Raw genomic sequence first — 18,061 nt, forward strand, 5'->3', positions numbered from 1 at the left:
CAAAAGAATAATAGTCTAGTCAATTTCATAAAATATTAAAAGAATAAGGAAAGAGGACAGAATGGGTACAAAATTAATGATCGAATAATGACCCCCCCCCCTCTCTCTCTCTCTCTCTCTCTCTCTCTCTCTCTCTCTCGTACTATATGTCTTTCTCTTGATATATACGACTCAGAGACGGTGTTTCTTAATCAGGGCAAATTATCTCGATTATCTTCTATTGATTCATAAGATCTTTAATGAAATCTGTCAAGTTGCTGTCAGCTGCAAATGGTGTTTGTTTATTCATTCTGCGTTTTGAGAATTTAGGAAGCAGATCTGGTTGCTATCTAAATCTTTAGTGTTTTGTGCCATTTATAGCGGAAACATCAATTTTCAATCAGTATAAATTCTAAATTTGTCTTTGTTTTTGAAGAATTTAGGTCAATCATAATTTCGCAATGCCCTACGCATAAATACTACGAGAACCGCCTTATTCTGATGGACAATTTGAATTCAATTTTACAGTAAATGCGTCGCCCATTTTCTTTTGAAAATCAGCGCTATTATTTCAAATAGCATGAAGCATTTATAAAGTAGAGGGGCACTCAGTAGAGCGCAGACCTCCGCCGCGGCAGCCCATTTCTCGACCTCAACCTTAACGTGTGTTAATTGGCTTGGATTTTCATACACTCATGTACGAACCAAGTTTGAAGTCTCTGTGACAACGATGTACAAACTTATGGCTGATTACGAGAATTGGACATTTTGCTTGACCGTGACCTTTGACCTTCCAAAATTTAATAATTTCCAGTTTTATACATAATAATTAACCCTGCAAGTTTCATTACTCTACTATTAGAATTGTGGCCAGGAAGGTGTTCATAAACAAATACAGTACACACAGACAAAAACAAAAACAGGGGCGAAAACGTAACCTTCCAACTTCGTTGGCGGAGTTAAGCTGTACTGCATCATTTTGTTATTTTTAGCAATGAATATAAGAATTTTAATTGCAAATTTTGTATTCCCCCCCCCCAAAAAAAAGCATTAATTTTATATTTTACTCATGAAATATATCCCTTATAGCAGATCATCTTACATTGCCGAAGACAGATTTTATAACTGCATTTTTAAAAAACCGTAATTTTATTAGGAAATTCTCCGTAAGAATATACTGTTCTCAGCCATATTCCAGTAAAATACAGGCGACCGTAATTTTACTCTACTTTATTACTGTATTTTACGGGTTGGTGACCGTAATATCACTCCTTTGCGTTAATATATATGTTTTTAAAACGATAGATGTCTTACAACATTTATTCATGGATTTTTACAGTTTTTACGGCAAATTTTTAACTGCCCCGGTGTGGGGGGGATTGGCAAAATCCTGAAATGATGATAATCAAACAATAAAACAATAGACTATCGTTATTAATTTACCATTATATTTTCTATTATGAAAAGACAAATTTAATCAAATAGACATAATGAAAACCACTAAATTGTAAGAAATTCATGGAATATATTTTGCGAAGAAGACAAGACACCGAGAAATCTTGTAAAGCCGCTAAATCTTTCTCTCTCTCTCTCTCTCTCTCTCTCTCTCTCTCTCTCTTTCTTTTTTTTTTCCTACACCAGAGAGCAACAGGTGTAAGGTTAGTGACTGACACACCTGTGTCTGGTGAAGTTAATCAACAGATGCAAGGAGAATAAAATCGAGCCGTCAGGTAGAAAACGGAATTGCATTAATTCTGTTTTAAAAAAGGTTTCTCTCTCTCTCTCTCTCTCTCTCTCTCTCTCTCTCTCTCTCTCTCAAACGTTGATAGTAAACATGCCCAAGGAAGATTCATTGATTCCTGTCATTTCTGAACTTTTTTTTAAGGAATTTATCAACTCAAAAGATTGTTTCCTGTTTTTGCTATGTGTTTTACATTCTTTTTTTTTTATTTTTTTTATAATTACAGTACAATTCTCTCTCTCTCTCTCTCTCTCTCTCTCTCTCACCTTATCCCTTTCCTTGCTAGCAATGTTTTTTTTTTCATTTCCTATATTTTCAGTATAACAGCTCTCTCTCTCTCTCTCTCTCTCTCTCTCTCTCGTATCTTATCCCTTTCTTTGCTAGCAATGTTTTTTTTCATTTCCTATATTTTCAGTATAGTAGCTCTCTCTCTCTCTCTCTCTCTCTCTCTCTCTCTCGTACCTTATCCCTTTCTTTGCTAGCAATGTTTTTTTTTTCATTTCCTATATTTTCAGTATAGTAGCTCTCTCTCTCTCTCTCTCTCTCTCTCTCTCTCTCTCGTACCTTATCCCTTTCTTTGCTAGCAATGTTTTTTTTTCATTTCCTATATTTTCAGTATAGTAGCTCTCTCTCTCTCTCTCTCTCTCTCTCTCTCTCTCATACCTTATCGCTTTCTTTGCTGGGAATACAAATAAAAATCGACCAATAAGCGTGCTGGATGTTGGGCAAACAAATACAAAATATGTAAAAAAAAAAAAAAAAAAAAAATTAAAAAAAAAAAAAAATTGTGTTACAAATCTAAATCCCTTTTAGTAAATTTCGCCTTATTTGATCTCCATATGGCGAGGCAATAAATTGAACAACGCCCTCCTCCCTTTTTGGCAGAGAGGTACCCCCATCTGTTGGCTGTTCATCTCCATCCTCACAGTTTGCCTTCATTTGTCACCTTTGCATTTATGCCAACCCTTCATCCACGGGCTGAACTGCATTTATTAAAATGCAGTTGTTTAAAGGTTTAAATACCGCTCATGAATGGCAGAGGCAAGGGACAGTGACAAGGGACACTGACATTGCCCTATCAAGCAGGACAATGCCCTGGAGACTGACCATATATACATATGATCAGCGCCCAAGCCCCCACTCCATCTTAGCTACGATCAAGGAGGGCCAAGCAATGGCTGCTGATGACTCAGCAGATAGACCTATAGGCTCCCCCAACCCCCTCACCCCCATCCTTAGCTCTCAAGGATGGTGAGGTTGCAGCGACCTAAGCAAGTAACGAGTTTGAGCAGGACTCGTGTTCACCAGTCTGGTGTTCACCAGTCAGGGACGTTACCACATCGGCCACATTGTTGTTATTCAAGACATTTTTTCGTTTCGATTTGCTACACCAATTTTCTAGTTTGGAGTTATTTTCTTCTGGGCTAAATTTAATATTGGTATAATCTTTGATTCAGGAGTTAACCTCGTGGTATCAGTACCAAATTGAAACATGTATTGAACAAGTGTAGTACGAGTTTTAAATGTAATATTGTTATTTTATTCATAATTTGAGCAGCATTCTCGTGGTATGATTAATTTATTGCATGTCATTTTTTAATTAACGGCCACAAACAGTAATGTTTATTTAATGGGTAGTTTTAGCTCATTTTATGAGAGAGAGAGAGAGAGAGAGAGAGAGAGAGAGAGAGAGAGAGAGAGAGATGCATGCATAATGTTTAACAGCTGGTTATGAGTTTATAGGTTCTCTTTCGCCTGATAGAATCTGTATTACCTTATGTATATATATATATATATATATATATATATATGTATGTATGTATGTATATCTACCATGCTTTATTATTTGGAGAACATAAGGAGGCAATTTATGTTTGTAAGAAAGTAAAAAAGTCTATTTGCTAGTTACAATGAGTTGAGATTTTACCATTAAGCTTGTCATTCTTTATGACTGTTCCACTAAAAAACATATTCACCAAATTGTCACAATTTTAAAAAAAAATTAAAAGTTATCCACCAAATTATCACGGTTTTTCCATAAGTATGAAAATATATCTATCAAATTATCACAATTTTTTTTAATATCAATTTAGAAAATATCCTCGAAATAGTCACAATTTTTCTTAAATATAAACAAAAACCATCCACCAAATAGTCACAATTTTCCTTAAATATAAAAAAAAAACATCCACCAAATAGTCACAATTTTTCTTAAATATAAGAAAAAACATCTACCAAATAGTCACAATTTTTCCATGAATATAAAAGAATTTACATAAAACATGTCACCAACTTTAATCCCAAGTCTCAACCCTTTGTAGCTGAAGTATATTTAAGAGGAATGTGTTGAATCTCACATCCAACTTTGTATGTTGCAGAGATATTTGACATGAGATTCGTTTAATAACCATTGAATTTATTCGACAGGATTGCCGACAGCCCTTCAACGGGGGATCGTTCTTCGACCACGAAGGTCTTCCATATTGCGAGACCCACTACCATGCCAAAAGAGGATCGCTCTGCGCAGGTTGTCACAAGCCCATTACAGGTGAGGTTTGCACGGAGGGTACGACGAGGTAAAAACACACGTCTAAGACTCGTAGGGGTAGGAGAGACGGTATTATCATTATTATTATTATTACTAGCTAAGCTAGAACCCTAGTTGTTAAAGCAAGATGCTAGAAACCCGGCTCCAACAGAGAAAAATAGCCTAGCGAGGAAAAGAAGTAAGGAAATAGATATTAACTGGAAAGAAATTATTTTTTCACATACCAAGGCCCGCCTGAACAGACCTTTAGTGTTTGATGGAGGGCGAGAAATAAACCCGTAAAAGTAAAAGTAAGTAATATAAGAAATAATGAACAATTAAATTAAAATGTTTTAAAAACAATAACAACATTAAAACAGATATTTCATGTATGAATTATAAAAAGACATGTCAGCCTGTTCAACATAAAAACATTATTATTATTATTATTACTAGCTAAGCTAGAACCCTAGTTAGAAAAGCAAGATGCTATAATCCCAAGGGCTCCAACTGGGAAAAATCTCTAGTGAGGAAAGGAAATAAGGAAATAAATAAACAATATAAGAAGTAAAGAACCATTAAGATAAAATGTTTTAAAAACAATAACATTAAAACATATGTTTTATATATAAAGTATATAAGAGACTTCTGTCAGCCTGTTCAACATAAAAACATTATTGTTATTATTATTATTATTATTATTATTATTATTATTATTATTATTATTATTATTATTATTAGCTAAGCTACAACACTAGTTTATAAAACAAGATGCTATAAGCCCAAGGGCTCCAACAGGGAAAAATAGCCTAGCGAGGAAAGGAAATAGGAAAAAAATAAGCAATATAAGAAGTAATGAACAATTAAAATAAAATGTTTTAAAAACAATAACATTAAAACAGATATTTCATATAGGAATCATAAAAAAGACATGTCAGTCTGTTCAACATAAAAATATTATTATTATTATTATTACTAGCTAAGCTAGAACCCTAGTTAGAAAAGCAAGATGCTATAAGCCGAAGGGCCCCAACAGGGAAAAATAACCTAGATAGGAAATTAAATAAGGAAATAAATAAACGATATAAGAAGTAATGAACAATTGAAATAAAATATTTTAAAAACAATAACATTAAAATAGATATTTCATATATAAAGTATATAAGAGACTTCTGTCAGCCTCTTCAACATAAAAACATTAGCTGCAAGTTTGAACTTTTGAAGTTCCACTGATTCAACTACCCGATTAGGAAGATCATTCCACAACTTGGTCACAAGATAAATAGATGTCTAGTAGCCTTGTAAGGTTTGCAGAGAGGGCACTATGAGGTAAATGCATGACTTAAGTCGCGTGAGGTTTGCAGAGAAGGTACAACCAGATAAAGAGATGTCTAGTCTCGTGAGTTCACTGACACCACAAGCATCCCTTGCATGTCAAGAGGATAAATGATGAGATGCAAGCTTTGGTTTTCTAAATTGTCATTTGTGGAGTATGTGATTTTATTACTTGCCAACGCATCATATCCTGGGATCACAGTTCTATCATATTTATTTTCATGTTCTGCTTATTTCCAAATAAGTTCAATTAAATAGGTCTGGTTTTTTCAAGATTATGCTGTTTCTTGACAATTTTGGTTAAAGAATGCAAGTGCACTAGTTTTGGTGAGCTCAGAATTTCGGTTTCAAAGCAAATATTTACCCCTTTCTTTTTAAATATAATTAAGTATGATAATAAAACTTCTTAAACATTACAAGAACTAGCCTATGGTAGACCTGCATATCATAGAAAGATGAGGTCAATGAGTTGTGATAAAAATATTGATTTTTTTTAGTGACATGTCAGAATTATTAGCTTGATTAAAATCATATTTTCATAAATAAGAAAAAAATAAGAGGAAATTAACCATTATAAATACAAACAAAAATGTCTTTTGCTTTTATTTGATTGAATTAATACTTTATAGAGATTTGTCCTAATCTTGATATGAAATTAGAAACAATAAAAGGAAATTAACCATTATAAATACAAACAAAAATTTCTTTTTCTTTTATTTGATTGAATTAATACTATATAGGGATTTATCCTAATCTTAATATGAAATTAGAAACAATAAGCACCACCTTTTAATCTCTCACGCAGGTCGCTGCATCACTGCCATGTTCCGCAAGTTCCACCCGGAACACTTTGTCTGCTCGTTTTGCCTGAAGCAACTGAACAAAGGCACCTTCAAGGAACAGAACGACAAGCCGTACTGCCACGGATGCTTCGACAAGCTCTTCGGTTAAGTTGCCTACATGACGCTGAAGCGAGGTTGGAAGCAAAGGAACAATATGGTGAATGGTGTGTTTTAACATGTAGTAGAGACTTCAGGAAATATTTAGAGTACTATGGAATCTTGACGAGAAACCACGCGATGATAAGGTTTTGGAAAAGGATCTGGTGTGTCTGGAAGAAAAGAAAGAGGAAATATATAATCCAACCATTAATAGTCACTATTCCTTGCATGATAAATAGTAATATTATATCCGCATCTATTAAACAAACGGTTATAGATGTAGGTGAATACAAACCTTATTACCCATATTTTGTGACAAAAGATTTCACAGAATTAACAACACATGATGCTTTCTTTAACTTCATTGTTCCAAATTGCTCATACCGATACAAAAAGGAAACAATTAGAAAATTTCTAACAGCTGTGTATGTTGGTTTTTTAGTTTCTCACAGCTTTGTGATTAGATTTAAATTTGCGTATGTTTATTGTAAATATAGAGAGTGGACTTTGAGTGAATTATTATGGTACTTGCATGAAATAATGAGCGGTGGAATGAATCCTCAGATTAAGGTAAAAAGAGGGTTAGACATATTCTGTCATTCATTATTGTATTACTTTTCTGAACTATTTACAATAGGAACATTACTCAAGTTTAGTGAATTTTTTTGTACTAAAATTTTATTGTTGAATTGCCCTCCTGTTTGTCAATGGAGTACAACTCATTTTATATAAGTGTAGGATAGATAGCATGACATCGGTCTTTTAATTAATGAGTAAAAGATGTGTGTAGATTTTAAATCTTTCTTAATTCCAAAAAGGAAAATGTATTCAAGAAGAAATTACTATCATAAATCGTGTTGATATTCAGTTCTGTTGAAAATCTCTTCATAAGTTACAATGTTGACAATTATGCTTCCTGTTTTTCTTAGTCTTTTATGGTTTTATTATGCAATTAACTTTACAATGAGATGCTTAACACACAACTGTATACAGGTCAACAGTGGTGCATTCACTTAAGGCTCTTTGACTTGCTGCACAGAAGTAAAAATGGTAGCAAATTGTACTCAAAGAAAGCACAAATAGGTTCTGCCAGTAGGACATAAGTTTATAATTTGTTACAATGAATTTCTGTGAATAGAATGCTCAAGTTCAATAACTGATATACTAATGTTAACAATGATGCTGCTTTCTCCTACCGTGCTGTCATCAAAATGAATGACAAAAGTGCAATACTGATCATTTGATTGAAGTTGCAGTCGTAAATGGTTTGACGATTTGCACTTTTTCTAGTTTTCAAGGAAGCTCATGTTTGACTATTTTTGTGTTATATGGTTATTATAGTAGCAAAATGATATGTTCTGTGCCTAAATATTATATTTTGTTATTCCTGTGTTCTTTTTGTCTCTTAACCATATACTATAGAAGCTATTTCGGTATGAAGGGGTAAGAGAATAACATAACTTAATGCAATGTTTTACCCTTCAAGGTGTTGGAAGATTTATATGCTCTGTCAATGATGTTTCTGATTCGTATCTGCAAAAATGCATTTTGAGCTTGTATATATCAAAACTTTGATTGTAGAATGCCCTATTCCTTTTCTGACCGCTTTATCTCGCTTATACTCCGAGTTGTTGTTGTAACTGAACTTTGGTCACTAACATTAAGGGCAGGGAAGTCTGCCCTTTCGTAGCAGGGGAGTCTCCCTTTCAAGATGCCTTTGGACCTGCCATCCTCCACAAAAGGGAAAGTAATTTTCCATGATCCTCAAAACCATATCACATTTCTTCTCAGATAGTTTAAGAGCATCCATTCCTGTTGAAGCGGAAATCTTAGAGTCGGATGCTTTCTTTCCTGCGTAGAATGTCATGATTTTCTTTCTGTACCTTGAGTGATAAGTTCTGCATGACGTGGAATGTTTTTGTTATTGTTTAATTACGCAGTAGCAAAGGGTGATTTTGAAGTCCTAAGTCAACCATTTTTAAGTGACTTGTAGTTTTTGGAAATCGATTAGTGGGGAAGAGTTATTTAGTGATTCATGTAAATTATTTAGCTCTTAATGTATTTAGTAATTTAAAAAGTTAGGAGTTTTTCCTGCTTGCACAATAACATTGTTTCTAATACTTTATGCCAAAATCCTTTACAGGTGTTGTAGCACTTTTCTTTTTATTATTCAGATATACTGTACCACATCATAAAAAACTAACGCCCTAGTATCATTGTTGTAGATTTTGTACGGAGTTCAATTATTTGATTATAGAGGTTTATAAGACATAAATGGAGTAATGACAGTTTTCATTGTATGGTTATAGCAAATAACAAGCACAATTTGAGGTGGCACTTTTAGTTTAATTCCTACTTTTATTTTCAATTGGCATATTAGTAATTTCTTACTATACTCTGTATTCTGCATTATCTGTCTGTATATTAACCTTGAATGTAATTTGTATTATGGGTTTTATTTTTGTTACGTACTGTGGAAAATTATTTATTGATGCTTCATTTTGATTCTGATCAACTTAATGTTAGCTACTCTGGATGTGATTAGGTTTAGGGTTTTTGTATTTCATTGCCTAGTAACGATGAAAGTGTCCCATTTCCTTTTATGAAGGTAACGCTACTAATTCAGGCCTTCTCTGTAGTTGTGTTTGCTCCTCAGTAGCAATCATAACAGCATGCACAGTACTCAGGTGTTCAAAATTGCGAACTTTTCTATAGGGAGATTACCTTTGACGAAGATATGCAAAAATATCATATCTAATTTTATATTTCCTTTTATTGCCTGTGTAAAATATATGGTAATTCAGATTGTCTAAGTCATAATGTTTATGTAGAATAACGACTAAAATAACTGATAGTAATGTGACTTAACGTGATTTTAAAGAATTCAGTGCTGCTAACCCCTATATATTTTTCAGGTTAGCAGCACTCATTGAATTATCAAATACGATATATAATTGAATGTTATTGCTTCAATTGCGAGAAGGGGAACTTAACTTTGTCTTTTGCACCAAGCTAGTGTTTTCTACAGAACTAAAAAATGCATTACTGCCCATACTGAATCAAAATATTTTTAATGTTCTAGCTTTGAGTCTTCTAAATGTCTGAATAATTCATGCTAGAAGGCTGGTGCATTTAAGATACATCGTAGTTTGGTTGTACTCCTTTAAAGCAGACAATTAAAATCTACATATATATTCCCTTTTGTCTTCTCTCGTTTACTTAATATACAGTAGTGTTATAATATAGTAATCGCAAAATTGAAACGTGTGGAGTTCTGATAAAGGAAACAATTAGAAAGTGGCACTTGGAAGAACTCAAGTACTGTAGACTTTTAGTATTTGATAAGATTTTTTATCGTAATGTTATGAATGCTCATTAGAAGTGCAGGGAAGGCTTTCTTAAGAACTATTTACGCAAAATTCTTTCGTAGAATAGTATGCTGTGTGATAAAAATCTGGCATTGTGTCTTTTTCTTCAAACAGTTCAAAGTTCTGAAGGCTTTTAATCTTTTGCCTGTACGGGAAATGTGAAGGCTGATTATTCTCTTTTTGTTTTGACCTGTATATATACTGTATACTTTAAAATCCTTGAGACTGTCAGGGTGCTAAACTTCTGTTCTTTTTTTTTTTTTTTAGCAAAAGGAGGTTTCCAACTTATTAGCAGTAAGTTTATCAGATAATGCTTGAATGTTTGTAGCATTTCAGGTGTTTGGGAAAATTATATGAATTCTTTCAGTTAGGATTATGTAATTTCACAGTCTGCTTTATTATATCAAATTAAGTACTGTATGTTAGTTCACTTCTAATTTATATTATCATTGGAACAATATAGCTTTCTCATGTTTTTAATTAGCACATTAATCTTTTGAGCCATCAGTAATTGTTCTTGTGTATGAAATTAAATATTGAAGTTAATACTAAATTCTTACTCAAGTCTCCATAATGAAAATTTTCTGATAGCTTTTCTCATTATTTATGATTTATTTTTTGGCTATACAGTATTGTAATACATTAGGTAATTTATTCATAATGTCTCATTTGACAATGTAAACTACATTTACATATGTTAAAGTTAAGGATTTTGTCCTAGTTCCTTTGCTTATGTGCACAAAACAAAATGGTGGGAAACAGGCCATATGCTATAAAAGACTCTGCCAATTTGACAGAATAATATATCAGTTACGTATCACCATTTAAATGGCAGAATATGCAGGACCAATGTATTTTAGGAAAACTTTTAAGATTTTAGGTAATTTTACCTTTACGAAAAGATAAATCTCTGGCCAAGACAGAGGTAGTGACAATCTTCATATTTAGGTGGTCCTAAGTATTTTAGATTAATGTTTTATAACTCACAGGAAACATCCTTATAGCTGTTTTCCCTCTTAACCATTATCGTCCACTACTCCTAGACAGTATTGTAATACCATGTCCTTTCCATGTGCTAAGTTAAGTAAAGCAGTCTTATTATAGCCGCTGTTTCTTTACACCCTCCCGACATATTGGGTCTTCTTGTGGGTGAAGGGCAAAGGATACCTTTTAAGTGGTTGATTTTATTCGATGGGAATTACCATCATAATTATTCCTTTCCTAATTCCAGTTTTTGTGTATTTTCAGATTGTCTAAGTCATGATGTTTATGTAGAATAACGACTAAAATGACTGATGGTTATGTGACTTAACATGATTTAAAAGAATTCAGTGCTGCTAACCCCTATATATTTTTCAGGTTAGCAGCACTCATTGAATTATCAAATACGATATGTAATTATGTAATTGAATGTTATTGCTTCAATTGCGAGAAGGGAAACTTAACTTTGTCTTTTGCACCAAGCTAGTGTTTTCTACAGAACTAAAAAATGCATTACTGCCCATACTGAATCAAAATATTTTTAATGTTTTAGCTTTGAGTCTTCTAAATGTCTGAATAATTCATGCTAACCCCTATATTGATTGCTCTCAGATTGTGGATTCGAGTAGAGTTTATTTGTTGTGACCAAGCAACCTGAAAGTCTCATGCCAATTCGTTCCCTATTGCTAGGTCCGGTTCAAGTATACCGAAGACCCAAAAGGAGTTGAAAGTGCTGTATGTCTTGGCCAGCCAAAATTTGTAAAAGGGTTTTGTTTCTCCTTAAACAACAGTTTTATGGTACATGAGTCAGGAATTTTATCCTACAACAAATTATCTATGACAATGACAACCAGTACCTTTACAGGATTACAGGTACTAGCATAAATACCTCTATTGAATTGAGGAAAAGTAACAAACAAATGTCAGATAATACTTAACAGCTTATGTGGCTAAGAAATCTAATTGGACGAGTCGATACAGGAGGACAAATCTAACTTTACCTAGTTTTGATTAGTTTTTTTAATTAAAACTTACTTAATAACAATATTTTTAAATAGGATGATTGTACATGCGAAGTGGAACTTTATTGGACTTGTAAACATTCAAAGTAAGTCATTAATTTGTGTCATAATTTAAATGTGAGGAGATCTACATTAAGCAATATAGCATGATTAGAATTGACAGTAATTTTCAGATTAGTAAATATACCAGAAACGGGAGTGTTTATTAAGATTTAAAGAACAAATTAAAATTTGCAATGAACATCAGTTGTCTAAATGGGCTATAGGTATACAGTACTGTATACTAAATATCCCTGAAAGAAATATAAATTTTCAATTGGTTATATCCTAATTGCTTAAGTTGACAATGTGCACATTCTATCCATTGGGAAATATTTTATAGGGTTTTTAGTATGAAAGTATGAAAGGGAATTTTAGGATGTGTAATTTCTTGAAAAGTGTAGTACTGTACTAACCAAATGTGTTTATACAATGACAAAACTTTTAATTTTACCCATAGAATACTGCTTTGCTACACACTATTTACATGAAATGCTTATTCTTAACAATAACACTAATAAAATCTTAAAGGTTCAATTATAGAACACAATATTGTCATCACATTTAGATGTAGAAACAGAGACAAAAACTTCAAGCTAAAGAATTATTACTTAATTCTGTAAAACCTAACCTGTTTTATCAAGTTAAACATTCACAGGCAATCCTAGTTAATTTCATAGAATTTGTCATCAGTCAACCATTCACCCTATAGCCAGTGAATTTAATTTGCAACTGACAAATTTCTGGTCTTTTAAACCTGTTACAGGATTTTGTATTAGTGAGAAGTATGAAAGAGTTTATTAGGCATTGTGCATAATTATAGAGAGCTTGCTCAGCTCCATTTCCAGCCAGACAAGCTTAAGTGTCTGCATTTAATGTGAAAATATGTACACGTACAGGTACAGTAATTGCGTTTCACTCCAGTAATCACAGACCAAAATGTTTGGTGAAATTTTGGTAAATAAAACGTCTATATTATTTATTCAAGTCCAATTTTGATGGCCTATAAAAAGGGTACAGACCAGCTTATACAGTATACTGTACATGAATGGTAAACACATTTGTTTGATGTATCATTTACCTTAAACTCTGCCCATAGTTGCTTAGTACCGTATAAGTTTTTTTGTGACATCAGACTAAATAAAACTCTTTTTGAATCTTAGGTGTATTAGAATGTCAAGTCATTGGTAAGTCTGAGAAGCTTTTCCCAATATAAACATCACAACTGATTATCAATGAGAATGCAAAACTTTACCATATTAAAAGGTAGATTTAGATGTTACAAAATATGGCCATTGAGACGTAAATTTAGATATGCATACTGTTCAGTACCGTATTCTTTTTGCCGTCAGTATTGCAATCTGGATTTCCTCACCCCATATGAGTAAAGGTAGTAGTACAGTATATCATTAAAATATTGTAGAGTTTTACATCAACACAGATATGGATATATTTTCTCATGTTCAGCCTTTGACATAGACTATGGTTCAACTACTTTTTGGGTCTATCTATTAGCTGATACAGACACAATTTAAATATGTTGGCCTAACTTGACCACAGCTAGGAGGTCAACTTAATTTAGTGCCCAATGTATTGAAATTGTTACCCTCATCTATATCTAGTCTTTATTCCTAGTATCTTAAGCAATCACTAGAAAAGTTCTATGATAGAATGTCACTTCTAGTAGATGCTAAAACAATGACAAAATGTCACCGCTAATAAACAAAGAAGCAATGATAGAATGTGACGAATGTCACCTTTTGGTAAACAAAAATAGCCAGTAAGTATCAAACTTTTCCTGTGTTCCCTAACCTATGAGGATTGGCCTTTGCTTTGCTGGTTGTTTCTACATACCCTACCTTATACTATATTTGATATAGACCACATCTCAGCATTGGTAAGTGGACTGTACATTATCATTATTACTTGCCAAGCTACAACCCAAATTGGAAAAGCAGGATGCTATAGTCCCAAGGGCTCCTACCAGGAAACTAACCCAATGAGGAAAGGAAATTAGGAAACATAGAACAGGGTGTCAGAGTGTACCGTCAAGCAAGAGAACTCTAACCCAAGACAGTACAAGGCCATTGTACAGAGGCTATGGCAGTACCCAAAACTAGAGAACAAAGGTTTGATTTTGTAGTGTCCTAGAAGAGGTACTTCCCATAGCTAGTCTCTTCTACCCTTACCAAGTGGGAAGTAGCCACTGAACGATTACAGTGTAGAAGTTAACCCTTTGAGTGAAGACGAATTTCTCTGTTATCTTCGTGTCATCGGGTGTATGAGGAAAGGGGAGAATGTGTAAATGATAGGCCAAACTATTCAGTGTACGTGTAAGGAAAGGAAAAAGGAGCCGTAACCAGAGAAGGATCCACTGTAGTACTATCTGGCCAGTCAAAGGACCCAATGACTCTCTAGTGATATATCTCAAAGTGGTAGGTTGGTGCTTTGGCCAAATTACTTTTCAGGACTATTTATGACTAACGATAGACTTTAAACTTAAATGTACTTTAGTCTTTAGCTTTGCATGAATTATAGATTATCAGAAAAGATTTAGGGAAGATAATGACCTTGGAAACATATCCTTCCTTTAGATAAGGTTTTTCTCTGATGGTTACTTTACTTTAAAACAAATAATTCTATAATTCCTCATCAATATAGAATCAGATATAATCAAATGATGGTCAATTTGGTGTGTTTTCATGGGAGTTGGAGGGCCAAGTGAATGAGTAGTACTATATTTGAACTGGATCAAGTTCTAAGTCTATTGCAGTGCTTTTTAAAAAAAAAAATTCTTACTTCATGGTCATTTGTTCGGGGAATTTAGGCATGTACAGTACTATACTGTACATGAGAGCTTGTACAATCTATTCTAGTTTTTGTGGTACCGTAATTATTATTATTATTATTATTATTATTATTATTATTATTATTATTATTACTAGCTAAGCCACAACCCTAGTTGGAAAAGCAAGATGCTATAAGCCCAAGGGCTCCAACAAGTAAAAATAGCCAAGTGAGGAAAGGAATAAGGAAATGAATACAAGAGAAGTAATGAACAACTAAAATACTTTAAGAGCAGTAATAACATTAAAATAAACCTTTCATTCATAAACTAGTAGTTAGGCAACTTTCTAGTCACTAGAAACTTCACAACTTCTGGAACAGTTTCCAAAGATTTTCGAACTGGTCCTAAGACTCCTAACTCTCTTGACATACATTCAGTTGAACAGTAGCTGTCTTGGGTGTAAGAAGTGCTGATGAAGACCTTCACGGGGCAGATTTTGTATACAAAATCAAGATTTGAAATGTTTTATTTTAACATAACAGAGAGTAACCTAAGTCACTGGTAACTGTCCTCTTTGTACATGTTGAACTGAATTCAGTTACTGATATAGGGGATAAAGGAACATCAGCTTGCCTTCTAGCTCAGCACACCATACATCCTAAACCTAAGGTAAGGAATACTTTGTATTATCATTATCATTATTATTATCATTATTATTATCATTATCATTATCATTATCATTATCATTATCATTATTATCATTAATTATTAAGCTACAACCTCAGTTGGAAAAGCAGAATGCTATAAGCACAAGGGCTCCAACAGGGAAAAATAGCCCAGTGAAGAAAGGCAATGAGGAAGTAAATAAACTACAAGAGAAGTAATGAAAACTCGAAATAAAATATTTTAGGAACAGTAATGACATTAAAATAAATATTTCATATATTAACTATAAAAACTAAAGAGGATGCACATTGTATCCCTATTACCAGTTAGAACTTGGTGTGCTAGCTTAGGTTGTGTTGATTCTATATTTCTCTCTTAAGATTCATAGTGGTCTATGCTAAGTCAAGTTAAGTTCAAGGGGCCCTGGTTCAGTTGGGCTAATGCCTCTATGTAAGGTAAGGGAAAGATGAATGCACTTTATTGACTGCTTATCTTGTGGTTTATGCATTTTAAACAACCAAAATCGTTGCATTTTACTATTTCCTGATTTTCTCTGACTGTAAAAGCATTGTTTTATCACTGAGAGCAACTCATATTTTTTTTATACAGAGGTCAAAGGAAAAAAAACTTTTATGCCAAAAATAGTCTTCAAAAAAAAAAAAAAAAAAAAAAACTCAAGATAAATAGTTGGGAACTCATGATTCGGGAAGTATAAAGAGCAACGCAAAATAATACTGTTTTAGTGTAAATTTTGCAATGACAAAAATTTTATATGTCAGATAACAACCCAAACATAATTCCCACTGTGATAAGGCCCCAGCAAAAGTTATTTGAGATTTCATATTAAACATTTCTCTTCGAAATATTAAAATACTAAACACAAATAGAAATGATCAATGTTTATGAAACTATGTTTGTTTAAATGTGATGTCACGTTTATAGGCATATTTTGATAAGGACATTCTTAAGTCATCTGCAATAAAGGTAAACTGCAGGACTACATTGAAAACTCCTGTTTTATCATGTGTCTTTAGTGAAATCTACCTATCAATACACAGAATATAATTCATTCTTAAGAAACAACCCATTGAGTTGTCTTTTTATCTTTTATGTTATATCTTGCCATCAAATGCAGAAATAATTCAGAGTTAAAAAAATACCAAGATGTCGGAGACGTAATTATTCCAGTCTGTGAGAAACGAAACTTTTTCAAGAATTAAACAACTTAAGACCATGATGTTAGGGAGTTATAAAATCTTGCTTGGCTGTGATTCCTTTAGACTACACAGCACTTTGATGAAATCACTAGGGTCTAGAGCCATGATGTAAAAAGATTTTTTTTTTTTCATATTTCAGTCTATCTTTTTTTATATTTGAAAATTTCCCTTGAAAAAAATAGTACCTCATTCTTATTCAATGTTTAATTTTGTTCGCTGTCAAATTTCTCTCTTTTGTATTTCCCACCCTTTTCGTTACCAGAATTAGTATATAACAAACCTTAAAAAAATTCTTAAATCTCAAAAAGATATGAATGTATTTGTACAAAATATTTAATTTTAATTATAATTATATTTATTTATACTCAAAAATGTATAAAATGTATATTTTATTCTTTTCTTTATAAATAAAACAATAAGTTTTTAGCAATGCTCTTGACATACCAATACTGCCAGTTAGTAGTTTTTATTTATTTTTTTCATAAGTTTCTCCTCATACTTCTACATATTTCTTATAACCAAAAAATCTATGCTTACTTAGAAATACTTTAGTGAAATTGAAACTAAAATATTTCACCCATTTATTTAGATTCTCTTCTTCGTAGTTCAATAATGGTTGCCAGTTATTATTTTTTTTCATATTTAATAGTTCGTCCAATCCTCAATAGATGTTCTCAGCTGTTACTTTTCACTAGTGGTTTGTAGTAGTAGTAGTAGTAGTAGTAGTAGTAGTAGTAGTCAGTTAATATGAGTATCTTCCCAGAGTTACCACCCCTTTGCTGTGGCTGTCACAGAGTAGGTGAATTGTGAAATTAAAGGTAAATCTAATTTGTATTTTTCATCGTTATATTTAAATTTTCGTCTCTTGAATTATTAATTTTTTGTATCTTTCGTAATTTAGTGAACGAAAACACAAGCAGAATCCTATGAGGTTTGACTCACAAAATAACGAAATTATTTTCAAATAAATCTGCTGTTCAATTTAAGCTACATTTATATATATATATATATATATATATATATATATATATATATATATATATATATATATATATATATATATATATATATATATATATATATATATAAAAAAACTTACTCGCCATTTGATAATCAAGGTAATATGATTTTAACTAATGATTCATAAATACATTAATTATCACTGTACAGTAGTTTAGATTTGACTTAGGCCTACTGTATTCATAATTTATTAGTTCCCTCGCTACTTCTACATATTATTTACAACCTAGAAGTATTTATATACTTTCCAAGTATTTTATCATATTGATATAATAAATAATTCCTAATTTTACTTAAAATTCTGAAACCTCATAATTTATAAGAATTTTACTATATTTCTGATTACGATTGTATTTAATTCAATTCTTGATTGATTTCCTCAACTATCTTTCAAAGTAGGCCTACAAGCCTTGTAGTATTTGTCAGATATGATTTAT

At 32.4% G+C, this 18,061-nt stretch overlaps 1 protein-coding gene and 1 long non-coding RNA gene across 2 annotated transcripts in view; one reads left to right on the plus strand and one right to left on the minus strand.

The window, feature by feature from the left end:
- LOC137617719 (paxillin-like) overlaps positions 1-18,061 on the minus strand; it is a 204,877-nt gene that overhangs the window by 17,910 nt on the left and 168,906 nt on the right. The window lies entirely within an intron of this gene.
- Positions 4,147-10,994, plus strand: LOC137617337 (uncharacterized). Its single transcript, XR_011039624.1, has 2 exons — positions 4,147-4,268; positions 6,388-10,994. It is a non-coding gene; the product is annotated as an uncharacterized lncRNA (long non-coding RNA).

The sequence above is a fragment of the Palaemon carinicauda genome, chromosome 23 (genome assembly GCF_036898095.1).
Source record: "Palaemon carinicauda isolate YSFRI2023 chromosome 23, ASM3689809v2, whole genome shotgun sequence".
NCBI classification, from domain to species: domain Eukaryota; kingdom Metazoa; phylum Arthropoda; class Malacostraca; order Decapoda; family Palaemonidae; genus Palaemon; species Palaemon carinicauda.